This window comes from Formica exsecta, unplaced genomic scaffold (assembly GCF_003651465.1).
Source record: "Formica exsecta isolate Colony F162 unplaced genomic scaffold, ASM365146v1 scaffold11, whole genome shotgun sequence".
Taxonomy (NCBI): domain Eukaryota; kingdom Metazoa; phylum Arthropoda; class Insecta; order Hymenoptera; family Formicidae; genus Formica; species Formica exsecta.
This window is the reverse complement of record NW_021848439.1, coordinates 1,337,313-1,357,744: the sequence shown is the minus strand read 5'-3', so window position 1 is coordinate 1,357,744 and position 20,432 is coordinate 1,337,313. Positions and strand designations below refer to the sequence as shown.

At 39.2% G+C, this 20,432-nt stretch overlaps 1 protein-coding gene across 1 annotated transcript in view; it reads right to left on the bottom strand.

Annotated features, from left to right (window-relative positions):
• Positions 1-20,432, bottom strand: part of LOC115235545 — a 260,661-nt gene that overhangs the window by 72,097 nt on the left and 168,132 nt on the right. The window lies entirely within an intron of this gene.

The window sequence follows — 20,432 nt, the reverse complement described above, 5'->3', positions numbered from 1 at the left end:
GTTATCGATGGATCCGTAACGATACATAAGCGCGCTTATAAAAATTGCGACGCGGCGCGAACGTTCCCGGTGGACGTTATCAACGAGGTCACGATTAAAAGGGGAGCTCCTCTCTTCTCCTTCTAATTACGAACGATAAGACATGAAAACTGTTTCTGTCTCTTTCCCCCTTTCTTTTCCTCTCCCTCCCCGTTCTCCCGTTCCATCGATCCGCCAAAAGAAGAACGAGCGAGGATCGCTCGGCTCGCGGAGGAATGGTTCTTGAAGTGTAATTTACGAGCCGAGAGTTCTTTATCCCTTTCGTCTCCCTCGTGTAACGAGTTCCCAAGGATATCGAAGTACTACATGGTCGTTTGGTCGCTAACTCGGTCCGTCGAATTTATCTACGGAACGCAATTCTTTCCTCTTTCCGTTCCTCGGTTAACGGAAAACAGTGGGCCGCCTCTTCGTAAACGGTTTAGCGACATAGCCGTGAATTAAAGGGACGCTCGATCATCGTATTTATTTATCACTTACCGATCATGCGTCCAATTAACGTACCGACTAACGTACTAACGTACCTGAAACAGACAGTAAAATGTATCGTTAGAGCGGATAATTTATATATGAGTAAAAATAATTGACGATATATTTAAATATAATTTGATACGTCAAAGCAAACACGTGAAAATGTCACGTTTTCCAATCGTTGAAACTGTCTAGTATTTAGCTTCGTCCCGGAATCGCAACGTATCTCGAATTAAAAGCGCTTCTCCGAGGATTTCGACCTTCAACACGTTATCTCCTCAACCAAGATTATCAGAAACGAGCGATTTCATGTTAGTCGGACTGCCGTCTTCCTTTTCGCGCTGTCGCGATTACTGCAATTATGACGTTGTGACCGCCTCGGAGAAGTAGCGTATTTGACTAAGGCTTGTTTCGTGGTTTTACACCGTGTAATATACACGCGTTCGTAGCGTTTGGGACTCATTGTCAAGTCGGTCTGGTCAGGTTAAACGCGATCGTTTTACCCTACCCGTCATTCTCGTCTTGCTAAGTATTAACCCTCCCCATGCGCTATCTGGGGTCGACCAATTTGCATACTGGCCCGTCTATTACATCCTGACCTAACACTGACGGAGACTTCTCGACGGTGCGGTGGGCGGGAAGGGAGAGAGTCAGTTCACACGGCTGCCGGGGTTCACTTGCATAATGGACCTAACTATTCGATACTCTTGACTATCCTCCCTACGTGACTAATTGATCGGTAATCAAATTGACCCACTTGCACGCCGCGCATACGTTAAATTCCACCTTACATTGTGAAAATATATTGTGTAAATGAATCGAACAAAATTATATTTAATTCCGTATCTTTACGGAATCTTTATTTAATGTATTCCGTATCTTTACAGCGCGAATATCTCGATTAAAGTGCTGCGCGATTCAGCCTTTATCTATGTATCTTGCTAGCGCTCTACAAAAACTCTCGATAAGCAGGGCGTGTCAAATTCGTTTTAGTTTCCAAACGGGCCATAAGCGATTTCACACTACGTCTAAACCGACACGTTTTTTAACGCTAAAAAAGCGAGAACTGATATGCTTTTTAATGGCGTATTTTTAAATCTATATATGAAAGAAATGCAAAACACAACAGCGGGTGGTCCGCAGCCACTTTGTTAGCGTGGGTCGCGTGTTCGATTGTTCTCGGTTGATAAGCTCTTCTCGCATATAAAACGGTAATGGAAGAGTGTCAGCTGTATTAATACGGAATGGAAACTCTAAGCGCTTTTCTAGAAGATTGATTAATTATTACAACTCAGCATATAACTTGCGTTTAATCTTGCATTTTTTGCGCCTGATCTTCTTTGCGTTTCTCTTCGCGAAGGATGCGATTTTCCTTATCTTGCAAACCGTTAGACTCTCGATCAATTTGCGAATAATTTTCAAATGACGCAAACACTCGTGCAAATAAAGAATATTATCTTCGTAGCCTCCAGTACAACTTTATGTATTTATATCTCCAGAGTGGAACAAGGCCAATCTTTTTCTTCATACAAATTATGCAATTTGTATTCCGCTTAATCCGTATCCGCTATATGATTATGCTTTGCATTTTTCTAGCTTGCACAGTTTTTATTTAGAACAGAGAAAAGGTATCAAAACTGACATAAGTTTAGATTCACAGAGAGATATTTGTTGAATACTGCAATCTCTATAAGCTTATATCACAGTTTTGATGATGTTGTTTTAAACTTTTTGACAAAAGAATTGTTTTAACAGCGAACAAATATTGAGATTGAAAAATTGTTTCCTAAAACCGACATTCTCACTGAAAACATAGTAAAAATAAAGAAACGTAATAAAAATAAATAAAAAAAGATAACAAGATGAAAAAGTAAAAAAATAAAATCACAAAAAAACGAATTTAAAAATATAAAAACACATATAGCATAATATCATATTATAAACAAATAGTTCACTATTATTTAGATTATATAATTCGCAAAAGAAAGCCATAAGAAAAAAATTTTGAAATTTTAAGAAGCCTTAATACAAGCTGATTTAGCATATAAACGAGCAACGAATGCACAACTTAAGAGCTTCTCCGACGAGAAGCTCTAATAGTTAGTTTACTCTGATGATTAAACTAATTAACAAGACTAAGTTCATATCACAGCTCTAATAGAGTGCAACACTTAATTATTAAGAAACAAGAGTATGTTGATTTTCGAGAAATCCATGTCGAATTTAATATACTTTCTTCTATTTTTTGTCATGAAAATAGGAATTAGAATAATAAAACTGCTGAGATATTTTTTAATAATATTTTTACACAAATTATAAATATAATTTTGTTTTTGAACTAGTTATAGATTTTATATGACTTAACATGAGAGAGAGAGAGAGAGAGGGCAACTTTCTATTACTTATATTTTCAAAGCACGACGCATTCTCTTTTCAGCAGCATATCCGCGTATTTCTTTTGTACTATTTTTGGCGCGCGCAAAAAAAAAACAAAAACGGGAACATCGCCTTTTTCGAAGTCCCGAAAGCTTTACGAGCACGTTTCACTCGTGGTTCGCGTCTCTTCTCGCTTCTCGGCGAGCAAAACCGGGAAAGAAGAAGCGACCGTGGCGCGCGCGGATCAGCGATGCGAATAAAAGTTTCGCGAAAAGGGGAGGGAGCGTACAATGGCATCGAGGGGGCTGCGAGGGTGAAAGTTACGGTTGAATCATTGGTGCGGCAGAGGACTGCTCCGCGAGATGGTACACCGCTCTGCCTCGCTCATAAAATAAATCTGATATTACCGGGCGTGCGGTTCTCTCTTTCTCTCTCGTTGTTCCAGGATGCATACATTTCAACCCTTCCAACATCCCTTCTCGCACACCGCGTTACCATGAAACACAACGGAGGCGGTCGTGAGAGAAGCGCTCGATTCAAGCGACGGCGGCGCCGCGTTTTCGGTATCGGATCGCGCGGCGAATCGAAAGGCGGCCTGCGGGGCAGTATCGTAAAAACGGATAGTTTTTGCAGTGCAACTCGCGCGGGTCATGAACGTCGCTCCGGGCTATGCGCTTCCCGCGTTGTCGACACGCCAGATCGGAGAATGATCGTCGTGTATACCTTCGACCGTGCCTCCTCTCTCTACTTTTGTTTCACCTTTGAGATCAATTGTCCGCTGTTTATCGACACGTTTCGTGGCGTCCAGAGATAGCTTGCTCTTTGTCACACGGGATATAATGAATTGAGCGTAAACAAACAGGACTCTTTAAATCTATGTTTATTCTAGATTGTGCAGAAAAAGTGTACAAGAGAGTTTATTTACTTTTATTATACTTATTGTTAGTAATATATACTTTTTCTCATTTTTTCTATTTTTTTTTGTAATTTTGAGATTAAATTTCCTTTTCTTTCTAGATATATACAACAAAATTTTCTAAACAATATATATATAATACTGTGAAATAATGCACAGTGTTTCGATGTATGTTATATATGAAAGGATTTATTTCTATTTACAATTTTTGTTATATTTTCGTAATGGAAAGCCAGATGATTATGATATTGACTATCTACGAAACTTGCCTATCGCGAATAAAATTGTCACACATTTCAAATTTCTTCAATCTGTTGAAGTATTTATCAGTTCATCAAATTTGACGCAGAATCCATATTTTAGCTGCATATATAACTATCACTCTCTTCTGTTTTCTCGTAGGGATTATTTCCAGCACACATAAGAAAGCGTTGATAACTCTCATGATGAATCGTTTTCGATACGATCGCATCAAGAAGGGTCGCCTTTATCCGGTTCGTAAAGTTGATTCTTGCATTTGAATTGCATGGTTGCTTTACAGACGCGATTCATACGACGAAGCACACGTTTTTATGAGTTTTCCTCACTATCGCGAATATAGTGGCGAGCAACGCCGATCTATGCGGGGAGATCGGAAGTAAAAGCGATCGTAAAAAGTGTCGCGTTTTAAGATAATCGCACGATAGTTGCAAGAGGTGATAAAGAATTCACAGAGACACATCCACGATAACTTACATTGTTTCGATCGTCGTATCAATATACTTTTATGATATCTCAAACCGAAATTACCTGACGAGATTTTAATCTTGATCCGTAACTGTCAGCAGAGTAATTAATAAAAAACACACTTAAATTTAAATTATTAATTGAATAAAGAAAATATTTTTTAGATTTTTCTTTAATCTGACGTGTTTATTGAATAAAGTACACTCGATATGTCACTTACATTGCTTGAAAATTTTACGTATCTCTCTCCTTGAGAGAATTTTTATTTATACTTGCCCGATAAATATTTAATAATTTTTCAAAATATTATTTTTGTATAAGTAAAATGATTTTGACAATAAACATTATATCATTATTTGGCACGCGAATATAATCTTTTTTCATTGGTCCTGGGGTTCCGCTTACGCATCATAAAAAGGTAATGAAGTGGCAGCATGCGAAAATACACTTTGCACAGTCATGAGAAACTGGAATCAGGGGATTGCCTTGCGCTGGGTTTACAGTTATGGAAATTTCATATGCCATCCGGGAAGAAATAGGAAAGAGGCGAAGGGGAGGAAAATGACACGGTGATTTGTATTCCCGAAATATCGAGAGTATATTAACTTTTATGGTTGCCAGCATTATATTACCGGCCAGGACAACTTTATACGCGTCGATCGTAAAGAAAGTGTCAAATATAAAGAACACTAATAAACTCTTTCAATGAGAAAGTTGTTATGTTTGCTGCCGGGCTTTATAACGCGAAAATATTACACTTTTATATTCGCTTTTATACTTTCTATTTTTACAAACAAGATTTTTCACGACGATATATTTTGCAATATTATTACTACAATTTATATTATTATTATTATTATTACAATATTTTTTTAATACATAATTACAATTCTGTGTTGAAGAGGATTAATCCAATACAAATTCTATCACTCTGTCATACATTTTACAAAACTTACACCGAATTCTTTCAACTGCGGGAACCGTTCATCTAAAACCTTTGCAGTTTTCATTGAAGAACGCGTCATACGAGAAATAAAAATATCCCCGTCCGCGACAGGTTTACGCAAAGCGGCCACGCCTGAATGCGCTTATTATAAGCGTCATTTGTTATCTCTTTAAAAATAGCGATGTGTCGGCGCGGTCAGACGGCGCGGGCGGGTGCGGCAATGTCGAGCCGGATGCTGCGAGCCGCGGGACGATTTATCAGCGAGCTCGGCGACAGGATCGTCCACACAGGTTTGCTCGCGCGAGGGTTATGAGCAGCTGAGTTAAAGCCCACCTCATCTGGATATGGAACCTTTGCGATCATAGGCGATCGTACACTCATACAGCGCGTTCTTTTCTTTTCAATCTTTTAAATGTGTTTTTTAATTTTTTAGATAGTTTTATATATATATATTGTATATACGACATGTGAAATTATAAATAGAATTTCATCCCGAATTTTGGCACGAATTATAGGTAATTTAAAGTGAGATTAATTCGGCAATGTATTTTTATCCGATTACTTAAGTAATCTCGCGAATTTCAACGATATCCACAATTCTTGTCATTCTCGAATTAAGGGAAAGCATCTATTAATCAAAATTTCAAGGTATGCAAAACTCATGATAGCCAATTAGTCTGGTATCTTCTCCGACGTCGAATCGAATCAATTTGATCTCCATCGCGTTTCCGTGGAGAGGGTATGTCGGTTGCGGCACGATAGGTGGATATGGCAAAATTTCAGGGGTAGCGAAAACCCATTACCACACTGAGAGCTGGTATAGGGTAGGTAAGGAGCATTACGAGATGAATTAGAACGCTGGTCCATTTCCTACCACTATCGCCCCTCCTCCATCTCCTCCTCTTCTTCCTCCTACGATCGATCCTATCCGCTTAATAGATTCAGCAATATTATTGAATTAGCGTGGTTGAACGAAGCCAGGCTACTTAGACGCGTTAACGGGAAGATCGACGGGAAAGCTGGCCGCGGACGAGAGGGTTTACAATCCACGAATCGAAACGGCTCCGATATTATCCTTCAGACCGCACTGTCCCCGGAGGGCACAACTCCTTGAATTTCCATCGCGAATTGCGAAAAGCGAACGAGAAGTGGAAGATAGGAAGAAATTACATGGTTGTGGAAATAAAAAAATCAAACGTCACTCTAATTTTCTATACGGAAAAAAAAATTAAATCTTCTGTTTTAACTTTTATCGTTTATCAAAAAAATTGGCAATAATTAATTAATGCGCGCATGCCACAAACACTAGAATAATATTTTTCTTTATCGATATTTTTTTCATCTTTGAAATATTTCCGATTTTATCTCGGAACATTATTCGGCAAACGGGAATTTCATATAAAATATCATAGATACGAAGTTTGACTAACATGAGACTAACGCACGCGGTAACCCGAGAAACTATTTTCCGCGCAAAAAGTAAGAAGCAGCCCTTGGGCGAGCAGATGAATCTACCTGTGCGCGAGGCGCAGAGTGCCACTTCGTCATTGCCTTACGGTAACGCATGGGAGGGGAGGGAGGTTATGCTTTAGGAAAGTTTACCAGTTTGCTACTATCTATCTACCTCGTTTCTCGCTCGACGGATCCTTTTACTCGTCTCAGCGTCATCTTCTGCCCGCCTCTCTCACTTTTTCCCTCACGATCTACTTTCAACCCTCTCTGTAGAAGCATCGCCCTCACGCTAAGATCAAGTTGTGCGGGAAAGTACTGGTTTTCGCCTTCCGTCTTACGCATTGCTTCATTCCTATCCGCATCAGACATCGTTTCGCGGCGAAATGCAAGTCTAATTCAGTTCGAATAGAAATTGACTCATAAAAATAAAAAGAAGATATACGTAATGCTAAAAAGCGTTTGACATATAAAATTAATGCGTGATTTTTGCAGTATATTTTTGTTAAAAATACAGCAAAATAGCTAACATTAAAAATGGCTAAGGTAAAAATAATTTCGTGAGTTAGCTTATCATTTCGTCCTCTGATAATTTGCCATGCGAGAAATTTACGTACAATATTAAAAACTTGCTAAAGATCGTGGATTTTCGTATTACGGAAAAATTTTTTTCAAATTATATAATTCTGTCAGAAAGTTTTTAAATGCGCGAGACTTAATGTCTAATTTACGAATCGCGGTAAGCGAAGTAAAGTGTTTTTTCTACATCTCTACTAAATTCTATTTTTAAATATATGTCATATTACGGCGCTTTGCATTTAATTACGAATATACCGCATATTTAATCATGTTTCGCAAAAGGATGTTCTGGTTCTCATCACGACATTTAGAGATCAGTACCGTCTAAGAGAATCTCACTCGCGTCAACCGGGATTTTCCGGCTGTCCCTTCGTTTCGAGAGGTCCCTCTGGCCCGTCACTTAATAATCTTTATTCCCTAATTCCACAAGATACGTAAAGTCGGACAGTTAAGTCCCCCGGATTAGATCATGATCGAGGAACACGAAGACGAGGGTCCGCGTTTCCCAACGTTCATACGGTACAAAGCAAAAAAAAGGAGTTTGTTCGTTGAACTTATGTAGAGCTCTAAGCCCTTCTCTTGTGGAGATTTCTTGAGATTAAAGTCAGACTAAGAAGAGTTTGATTACATATATCTCTCGCATACTTATGTAATAGATACTTCTTATGTAATAGATAATCTTATGTAATAGATAATTCTTTTTTATTTCTTCTTTAAGAAAGACATCCGATATAGTAATGTGATTAATAAATTATTATCTTTTATTAATTTATTTTAAATCTCTTAATAAATATTTTACAACATATTAAAATTGATTAAAAATTTATATACTTTTATATATTTATTATTTATTACAACATTTTTACATATGTAAAAATTTTTCAAACGCATAATTAACTCATTTTCTATAATTATTACGTTTATGTGCACTTTGTTACATCTCAGACATGATGATGACATCGTTTTTTTTTTCTTTCGAAATTATAGAAAAGAATGTCTGTAGTAAGTCTGGAGGGAAAGTTCCTCAATCGTAGTATAAGAGGGACATTAGATTATCTCCTCAAACTGAACCGATCGACCAATGTCGAATTGTCAATCTTCCGACTCTTGAAGCCCTCCCCGGAGTTGCTCTGGCGAAATAGTTGGCTCGATTTTGCCCATGGAGAGAGACCCTTTAGGAGAGGATCCCTTCAGGCGTCGCGGGCGACATCTGGGCGTGTGAACTCGTGCCACGACGAATCGTCACCGCTAATAATTACCACCCTCGAAATTCTCTTGCTCCAAGACACCCCATGAACCATTTCTCGCGTGGCTAAGCACGCGATTTCCGAAAGCCGCGCCGCCACGCTGAAATATCTCGCCTCGAGGCGAAGAATGGCGCGCATTGCCGGCGCCCCGACGGCGGGTGTGACATCGAATGAAATCGAGGGGATGAAATCGTTTGTCACGTCATTTCATTCGTTACTCTTGCTTTCGAGTCGTCTCCGTTTTTGCGTCGTACATTATAGCGCGGGTAAAAAAAAGATCTATTTTATTTCGACGGCACGCATCATGATTATCGCTTTTTCGTTCGCGAAGGTTCACATTTATATTGATTAAATTGCACAATAATATTCCGCTGATTAGTTACTTTATACAGTATTTACAATCCGCTTTCCTTCGTGGTATCCATGATTAAAAATTTTTCACGTATTTTCGTGCTTTGTACGATAAGATGAGAGGAGATTATGATTTAATAACGCAGTACGTGATAAATACAATAATTACATTTAAAAGTTTGCAAGATATACGTTAGCTTGCAATATCTGCTAGCATTTTAAATTTCAGAAATCTGATTAGAAACAAATATTCTTGTGAAAGCTTCGAGACGAAATAACTAGCTAGCACGATGCGGAGAAAAACATGTAAGCTTCCCCGTCTCCTTGAATTAAACTGTACATATCGTGCGTTCGAACCCTCGAATGTGTCGTGCTATAAGAGATCGCTTCAGCATCCCACAGATTGGCTATTAAAACCTTCCATACCAAGTGCCTCGAGAGCATACCCGCCTTCACGAAACCCCCTGCCGACGATATGAAGGGTTGTTTCCAATTTTCCTAAATTACGCGCGTCGCGATATAGTCGCGATGCGTATAGACGAGGAAATTCGTTTTCGACCCTCCCTTTTCGGTCGAATGTATTTTCAATTGGACTGTATTTTCAAACACATAAACGCCTGCGTTTTAGTCGCAAGTTTGATATATCTTTTTTTGTATCAGAATGATATTATTATCTTTATTTTAGATTTAATAAAATTAATCTCATACATAGTTGCAATATACAGATTGAAATCTGAATTCTTAAATCTGAAATTTAAATTACATTCAATTGTTATAAAGTAAAAAAACGTGACGCTTGCCAATGTTCTTTCTTATTAATTCTCTACACGCTGTATGTACACAATAAATTTTCTTCTTGCGTATTTAGTTAAGCTTATTTCAAAACAATCGGATTAATTTCACGCTCGATTCATTGCGGGACCCTTGCATGTTTAATCAGTGTTGTCTTCATCGAATAACTAATTACATTTTTGTTACGACGGAAGAAACAAGGACCCGATATCCTGTCCTTGGTTGCAACGCGCAAATAGAGTTTGCAGAGGGTTCTCATGAATACAATAATAGTACTAGGCCAATCCCTCGGGCAATGAGCCACCATGAAGTAGCTTTTAATAAAGAATATTGCAAAGGAAAGAAGGATCTTTTGCGAAGAATTTGCATTGCCAAATCTTTTTATAGGTTAAAAAAATATTGAATTGTTGAATAATATATTTACGTATAGATATATAAATTTTTTGCAAACATTAATACAATTGAAGATAAATAACACGTGATTATTTAAAACATTTTGTTTTATTCCGGTATGTAATTTAAACTTTGAAATCTGTCTCATGTATTCATACGCAGATTAGTTGATTATTACTGGCAGCCATTTCATGCTAATTAAATACAACAATATTGAGGTAAAATAAAATAACGTATATAATATATATAGATAATAAACATTAATAATATATATTACAATGACAATACAATGTTTTATATTTCTCTTATCAAATAATTTTTACCTAAATTAGTTTCTATGCACATATATATATATATATATATTTCATACTTTTAATAAATCATCAAATTCTTATTTTTCCTAAGAAGCTCATATAATTATATTAATATAGATATGATAAGTGATTATATATGACCTGTATTTTGGAAAAAATGTAAAATTATGGAGAAAAATTGGAGAGAGAGAGCTATATCATATTATAGAGATGATTTGAGGATAACTCTATTTTAATGGTGACGATTTATATTTGATGCTGATGAACTACCGAACAAAGAATTCTTTTCAGCTGACAGAAAAGAAAATTGACTGGAAAATCCAATTAGCCCCATCCATCCTCTCTCCGCAAAATCTTTGATGCTGAATTGCACCTTCTCTCTTTTTCTAAAAGCAGCCTAATTAAATTTATTGCGCACGAGAAAGTTGTATCTAATTCTACCAGTATTTCACTTTCACTAGGTTTGGAACGAACTTTCGTAAACTTATTAGGAGTAAATCGTATTAGCTAAAAACATAAGTAGCTTTAATATAGCTTGAGCTTCTTCAATCTAATCTTAATATATATACATATAACCTCGTATTCCTCTATATCTATCTATTATTCGTATATAGCATTTAAACTTTTAAAAGTTATAAATACCATATACAGCGTGTATATTTTATATCAACACACGATTCTGCTACATTTACATTTTTCTTTGTAAAAACATTTTTTACCATGATTCTGGATTTTTCGATATATCGCGATAAAACGTGAAAGATCAAAACGGAAACCAAAATGGGGAAGGAGAAGACTCCCTCGTAAAACACGATGAATCCCGCGAATAGCCTATCAGAATCTGCCGTGCAGCTTAGCATTAAGTATTCGCTGTTTGCATATTAATTGTTCATTATGTCAACCAGCCCCTGACATCGTTACACGTAAGCGAGCGAGCTTATTTGATTGTTCATCTCTTGTTCTCCCAATCTCTCCTTTTTTTTTTTTGCGGGACGCCCACGCACAGCTATCCCGGGAGCGATGTATGCAGATTTCTTAATCATTCCTATTACTCGGTGAGCTTCCTAGCGCCTAGGGATCGATGTCGCGGAATCCAGATAAAAATCGGTAGGCTCGATTATACGACGACTTGTCGCCCCGGCTTTTCTCTCTCCAGAAACTAAAAGCGACGAAGGGGCCGCTACGATAGTAGCGCGAAGAGAAGAACACGAAGCGGCGAGAAAGGACGAGGGAGCTCGAGCCCATATAACATTCATTCGTGATCCGTTGGGAGCGCTTGAGAGCGCGGCGTCATACTTTCCCTGTCATAATTCGTCGAGGGAGAATTTCCATCGTTCTGACTTCAGCGCCGATCGCTGTAATACTAATTTTGAAATTCCTGTCCGCGTCGCGTTACATAACAGCGGTCTCTACAAACTCACGGTCTCATATAGACATTTTGTCATAAAGACGTTATAGAAAATTTCCATAAGTTTATCTGTCTATTTGTCTGATAAATATGCGTATCATGAATAATACGAAGGGATGAAAATTAATAAGAGAGGGTGAAAGTATAGCTATATATTGGGAGAGTCTATTTGGTAAAAATTCTTGCGCAAAAACGTAATATAGTTACAATGATGTAAAACAATTTTTTTCGATAGTTCATTACTGTCAGCCGGTTTTATTTCCGTCCTCCATTGACGTTATCAAACGAGACCAGATAAAATTATGAGTTAATTTCCGGATATTCTGGCGTGCTAAAACTTTATTCTCTTTACACATCGATTTTGAAATACAATGTATTAAATCTTAATACGTTTCTAATTAAATATATAATTATAATCAGGCGTTTCAATAATTTTTTATATATTATGATTTTGTTATTATTACTTTTTGTTATTATATAAGATGCTTTTATAGACATTTTATCGCGATACACGGATACATTATACTAATGTTGAACATGTGTTCGATACTCGGGGTATCACCGTCGACAAGATTGATCGCGTGACATATCTCAGCCGACATCTTTTTCAGACGACGCAAAGAAATCAGAGATGACTTAGCGGAACCTCATCCCTTTTCGTTATACTATATAGCTCACCCTATATACGCAATTCTCCCTCCCTTCCGCTTCCTCTTTCCATGTCAGTTTCTTCTCGTTTTTAACTTCTTCTGTCGAGAAAAGACGGCGTGTCGCAGTCGACTCTCGATTCAAATGGGCTTGGTGTATCGCGATCGCACGGATCACCCTCTGTTTCCGCAACGTACGACTCCGTTTCCCATGAATAACGCATTTTTCCGGCAGGAATCGATATGCAGAATATCTCGGAATGTACCGACGTATAGCCCCTCTTTCTTTTTCCTATTTCTTTTCCTTAGTTACGCGACAACGACTCAGAATATACGGATTTGGGTCAGTGAAAACCTCGTATCACCTTCGCTTTCCACCTCTCATCTTTTTATCGCGATCCTTCGTCGACGCGCGCAGATTCGCCGCTTAAAAGGCAGAAACAAACGTCGAATTTAAGGTAGCGATGTAATCCGCGGGCGTGAAATTGAATTGTCTTGTACCGTAAGTAAACAGTGACGCTCGCGATCGTTGAACGCGAGTCACATCGGATTTCTATCCGTCGTCTATCGATTTTGCGATGATGCCGCGCGGCTCATGTAAGGTATCCCGTACGTCACCGCGCGATCGCGCAACTTCCCTTTTCAGAGATTGAAAAGGACATGTAAAAAAGCGTCATTGTGAGTATCGACCATTCGCCGAATACAGGACAGGATAATGAATTTAGTCCATTTTAAAGAGATTATTGGCGGAATCCATTCCCGGTCCTAAACGCATGGCCGATCGAGCGTGAGAGCCAGAACCTCGTCCTCTCGATCTCTTCCCTCCTCTCTGCGGACTCTTCTCTCCCTCTTAACGTAATTACGAATCTTTCCGTCCGGATCAAAGAGAAAGACAGGACTAAATATTCCCATTTCGCGACATTTTCTCTCTCGCGCTCGCGCCAGGACGATATTTATTCAATCGTTTTGTGTTCGAATTGTTCGATCGTAATATCCGCCGTAAACCAATGTTAGTATCAAAAGTTATCGCGTAACACGCGGCTCGGACGAGTAGTATTCGCGCGGCTACCATTTCATCCAATTTGCAGCGATACGCTAGAGTGCGTGAATGGGTTGCGTCGTAACGTTATCGATGTAAATTCATGGAGGATTGCTTCGAGCGCGGGCCGAAGCAAAATTATCTATTCGTTCATTCCGATAAACAATCTCGGAGAAAAACTATCCGTTCTACGGGATGCAAAACGGAACGATATGTATAGAATCGATATATTTTTGATAATTTTTTTTAAATTATACATTCTCGTCGTGCAGGACACGTAAAATTATACCAGGAAGTCTTTACATGGTATAAACCTCCCTTTTCCCAGCTATAATATCTAAAGAATTGACGATAATCCACCTCCATCTTACGAATTAGCTCTCTCGATGACGGCGTCTCGTGGGAGGAGACGCGAGTCGGACGGCGAAGGAAAGAAATGCCGCCATAGAGGAGCCCTCTTTTCTCATCCGCCAACCATCCGGCTTATATATTGTAAATACCACGTAATCTGATGACCTCCCGGCGACGGTCCCTTCATTACTGGCGCGGGTGCCATTGTTCCGTAGGTATAATTGAATTCCCAAGGCAGCCCGCTCTGCCGCCAGCTAACCCTCATCCTCTCGACATCAGCGATCCGAGAGAGAACCGCCGATTCCACGTCGGAACTCTACGAGACCCTGATTTACCCCATTCAGTCGGGAATAATGCGATATCTCGTCCCCCAAAAGCCACGTCGAATCTCACTCGAGAGAGAGAGAGAAAGAGAGGGAGGGAAGAGAAAAGGAGAGAGAGGGGGTCATTTCGAGGTAGGAGCGGGTTAGTCTAAGCTCGATTCCGAATGTCCATCCGTTCATCGCCCGCGAGTCTTCCGCTCGTCTCCGCGAACGCGAATGTCGCTTCCACTTTGAGTGCATGAGCCAACAATGGATTCTATCGGTGCATTGCACTCGGGGAATCATCGATAATTCGAAACTAAACTCTACCACGTAATATTCAGTGTAATTTCGACTTCGAACGCGGATTGTCAGAATTGCTCTCTGAACCATGTAAATTTAATACGAGCCCGCAAGGTTTATGCGTATTACGCTTGTTTAGATAAGTTGATAAATAATGTAATTTCACATTTTCACACACATGGAGCCTTTCAAATTTACGGAATTTTTCTTGTGTATAAAAATCTCTCGATTAAATTATAATATAATTTTACCAAAATTTGTAGGGTATTTTTTAGGAACTGTAAACCGTTGAAAGCAGCTTTCTTTGAATTGAGTTGCAAAGGTAAAAATAAATCTCGATATTTTATCCGTTATTTGATTTCAAACCTCCTTTTCAGAGATTTTTTTGCTCATAAAAATGTAATAGTATTCTCTCAGTAATGTTCGTCATACTATATAATAAATTTTCATGAATGGCAGTTAGTGATCATTAAGTTCTTAATGGTCTTTTAAGTGTTGGAACGATCGTTTCACCAGTGAATTGCCCGATTCACTTTCAACACGCTAGAGCATTCTTTGCTACCATACTCTTTCTAAACTTGGCGACAGTAATTCTATTCAAATATTTTTTGTCAGAACTCTTACTATAATCCACGGTATATACGTTAATAATGCAACGTGCAATAAATATTTTACTTCAATATCGACATATTAAAATTATCATCAAGCTCAAAGTATAACTTTTCAATCTAGAATTATGCATAATTCAGCGCTCAAAGTATAACTTTTCAATCCAGAATTATATATAAATATATAAATTGCTCATGCGTAAAAGTAACATAAAAAAGTATAACTTTTCAATCCAGAATTATATATAAATATATAAATTTCTCATGCGTAAAAGTAACATAAATTGGAAAGAGAAAGAGAGAGAGAGAGAGAGAGAGAGAGAGAGAGAGAGAGAGAGAGAGAAAGAGAAAGAGAAATATTCTTTTTAATATTTTTTAATCCTCTTCAAAAAAATATATTAAACTGAAAATTATTTTCCGCATTTTACACTGATCGTGTTCACGATTTTCAGATAGCTTGAATGATTCGAAAGCAGAAAAAAAAAATCGACTGAATCTGATAGAAATTGAAGTGCCGTACTCGTTACGACGAGTTCGTCGCATTCGAGCCCCTGGGGTGTTCTACGGTCGATTATACTCACAAATTAGACGATCTACTCGCGGTAGTCATTCGTCAGGGAACGTCGACTGTCAGTCGGAGATGATAACAAAGCATACGGCGTGTCTAAACTGGCGAAACACGCCGCAGACACTCACTAATCGTAAGCGTCAGTGCAACGTCGCGGCATTCAGAGACAGGATCACCTACGGCATCCTATCCGGACGTTATGGTCTGCCGCGTTCGTCCTTCCAGGACCCCGTCGGTGATCATGAATAACAATGTCGATAATGCGTCTCGGCGTTGCCGTATACGCGTTGCCCGTAATTAATGCTCGTCAGGCGTCCGAGGTGGAAACTCGCTTTTTCTCCACGGCGTATCCCCGTGCTATCCAGACACCGAGATGCCTTTACGCCCATTTTACGACACTGACGAGAGAACTGTCCGTGTGTCCCTCGTACAGACCATTTCCGTTGCGGTCGACTAACTCCGCGTTGATGCATCCTCCCCCTGCTCTCCGTTCCGTAGAAACTCGATGGAAAAGCTCAATCTACATTAAAAGTAGTTACGCATCGTGGAAAGTAGTAATATTACATATCATGCATTTAATCGATCGATCGTTGTGATTAATGTATGATTTGTGAAAGTTACAAATTATAAGATTCTTATATTTGAAGCTCAAGTTTTAGACGATCTATGATTCGCGACAAAATTCAAAAGAGAATTCTATTTATTATTTTATGTGCCGCATATTTTAATGTATATACATATGTTTTTTATATTATATGATATATAAAATTATATAAATGGGATTCTGTTTCAAATTATGGGTTATTTAAAGCAGGCTTTATAGAAATACTTTGACGTGTATCTTCTGATAATCTTGAAAAACAAAGACAAAATATACATAAAAATTTATAATTCTCGGAGAGAGACAAGTTGCATCTTTCTCTCATTTTATTATCAATAATTTCGCGATATTAATAAGCATTCATTAATGCAGTATCTCTAAAATTGTACAATCCGCTTTTGTGCGGATGAGGGCACACGCACACACAACGCACGCGTAAACACGCCGCCGTTCACGACGACGATGCGGCCGCTGCAGGTGCCCTGTCACGGTCATGACTGATGACCGACATTACGATTTGTCAATAACAATTGTCCCGGGCATAACCGCCCCGCGCAAACTGCAACTGATAGCTAACATCGATTGTCCACGTCGACGTAACTGTCCGCCACCCGGGGTGACCCATAACGCATCCGCACCAAAAATCTGCCGCGGACAGCCGGGCGCGAAAACGGATTCGCTGCGCCCGGCAACGGTTGTCTCGCGGCCCCGGTACGATACGCGACGTCCATGCGAACACAAGCGGCCGATCATTTCGCAGCATTGCCAATTTTTGTGTATTTTTTCTCGGTTCCTTTTTTTCCCCCATTTTTTTCCCTTTTTTTTCTCTCTTTTTTTCTCTCTTTTTTTTTTTTTAACATTCGAGGGTCAATCCGCGCGTCAACTCGCCCGCCGCTCAACTGCGTGGAAACGAAAGCTATCGTTCCGTCGGGAAATAACGGGGACTTTTTGTTTATTGTCAAGTGTCTCTTTGATAGACTGACGTTTAACATAATTAAAATTTGTCCCGACGAGTGTGCGTCACGGTGTTTCGCGTCATTCATTATCGGCGTATGAAAAGACTTTATTATTTTATATTAATATTAATATTTTTTTAATTTCGGGATGCATTGTAATGTCAAGCGACATTCGTGAAAAAGATATTATCGTAAGTTGTAAATGTTATACGAGTAGATAACGATCTCTTCTGTAATATCGGCGTTACTTTACCATCATTTTCGCAAAGTAACGCATCTCGAACGCGAAAAATCCCGTGAGATTTTTTCCTCGACCACTCGAACGCCCCGATCTCGCAACGAGTAGAAGGAAGTGGATGTAGGAAATTCAATTTGATCGCCGACACGATTTTCGATTGGCAGACAGCTCGAGAACAGCGTGTGTGTCTGCGAGTACGACCAAGGACAGAGAGAGAAAATGAACGTGACCGAGTCTGTAACGAGTCGCATTGTACGACTGAGGAGATCTTTCTCATCTCCCTCGATACTTCTGTCTCTCTCTCTCTTTTCCCCTCTCTTGCTCGTTTTATTTTCTGTGGTGGATTTATCGTTTGTTCGTTCGCGGGTATACGCAGCCTCGCAGGGCAAGCTGTTGAAGAAACGGCCAGTGTCCTTTCGAGCGCCATTTTTCTTTCTCTGCTTGATTCGTAGGCATCTGGAAGATTTATATGCTTGAATCTTTTATTTTCTATTATTACTATATTGATTTATGAGACATTAAAAATAAAAGAAGATTAAAAATACTAAAAGATAGCAAAAAAAAAAAAAAAAAAAAAAAAAAAAAAAAAAAAAAAAAAAAAAAAAAAATCGAAGATTTATATATATATCTTTATGTACAAAAATATGTATGATATTAAGCCAAATATTATTCAACGTTTAGATTGTGGACAGACATCTATAAATATAAATATTTTTTTTTATATAGAACTCGTTCAAAATTGTGCGGAATATTTACACCTAATGTACACAACGCGATTGTATCTTGAATTCAGTATCCCTTCGTTACTTAAATGGAAACGTTGTATAGAAGGCTAACGCGAGGGAGAAAAAATACATTTCAAGTAGAGGCCGTTGTATTTAAACGGGTACTTCTTCTTCCCGGGAGTCCGTCCCGATTCATGCCGCGCGAGACTTAAATGAACTTGCAAGGGCCGCGATTCTCTCGTACCTATGTCCGTCGGTCGAAGCGAAGCGGACAGACGACATAGGAGTGCTATATCTGGTAGAGGTTAACGTTCACCAGACGCTGAAGAGGCCCCCCGAGTACCGGAGGCGTGCTCGAGAGCCTCTATTGAATTAACTCCATTCACCAAATTGCTCTCGCATTATGCTGGATCACGCCTGAGCTAACCTCCTGCGCCTCTGTATCGCTCAATCTTCCTCTCTATATCTACCTATCTATCTCTCTTTCTCTCTCTCTCTTTGTCACAAACGGCATCACCGAAGACGAAGTCGTTGACGATTGAGATTCGCGTTCCGCTTAGCAGAAATACGCGTGCGCTTCCCTTTGTGGACTCGTCAAAGCCAGTTTCCTTCGTCGGGACTTCGTTTCGTCCGGTCAGGTCACGCTATTCTTTTAAACGCCGTCCTCAAGATTTGGTTCAACCATCGTCCTGCTCGTTATCGGTAAGAATATCGAAATATCGGAAAATTTAATTGTATCGAAGTATTGGATTTCTCTAGCGGAGAAGAAGGACGCCTCGACATTGATTGGTTGAAAGAAGTATCAGGCGAAGCGCACTCCGTTCTTTTTGTTGACTGCGAGTGGCTCACTTGGCAAGTCTCTCGACAAATAATAATGTAGACATCGCGTTTTGCCCGTAAAATATTAATTGGTCACTTAAAATTACAACGCGGAAGCGACAAGAACTCAGTATTCGAACCCTGAGCGAGAATGTCCGAGGAAATCTTCTTTCGCAGATGAACGTCGTTGCTCTTCGTTTCGCTTCGCGGATGGCATCTATAGAACGGCGTTGTTGAAGAAGTTTTCGCGAAATACTGCCATGTTGGACAGAGAGGAGGATCCTTCGAGGGTTTTCTCGACGAAGGTTGACGAGAAGTTAGTGTTATTACCGTCATTGAGGGTGTTCCAACGAAGCGTCTGTCTCTCTTACGTGCGATCCTTAATTTACCCGAAAGCTCGTCCAGCAATTCTCCGCAAAATTTAGAGCTCCTTGTCCCTAAAACTTAGCGTCACACGTTTGGAGCGAATCTCTCTTTCTCTTTCGTTTTCCTCTTCTTTTTTTTTTCTCGTCGGGACGCGCGGTATCATAACCGTAACAATCATTCTTAAATAGTCGTGCGCGGAATACGGTGTCTCGCTGTACGAGGTCATTGTGTAATTTTGATACTGTCGACAGTCGTATAAATCTCAATGTAGTCGCCGGGGGAAGACAGATGCATTGAAACGCGCGTACTTTATTAGACGGCGAAACACGTATATGGCGACGGGCCTTACATTTATCCGCCGGTTCGTAAATAGCGCGCAGTTAAGGCACGTAATGAAATCTAAATGGCGATTGTGTGCGCGCCGGAGGCAACGGCGATTGCAACGGTGGCGGCGGCCGCACGGCAGGTAACGTTACGAGGGCTCTTATCGAGCGCATGCCCTGAGTGCAGGTGACTAATCCATCCTTTCTGCCCGCTCACTGGTGCAGCAACGCGCCCTGCGGACTTAAAGATTAATCTTCCATACCGAATGAAGTCAAGAACGGGCGTAATTAATGGAGGTAATTAGACGTATAATATGCTATAATATAACTTCTTTGATCAGAAAGAATAAGAAAAAATGTACCTATAAAAGTGCATTAAAATGCTTGAAAAGATCAAGTATATCGATTATGCATATATCATTGGTATAATTCATATAATGTATTGATAAAATACATATCGTATATATGTATATCAATGTTATATAATAAAATTATAATATAAGAATTGTGTATATATAAAATTTTTCTCGCTCTCCGCGCTCTTTATCTTCTCTATTTTCTTATTCGTGATTTTGTTACTTT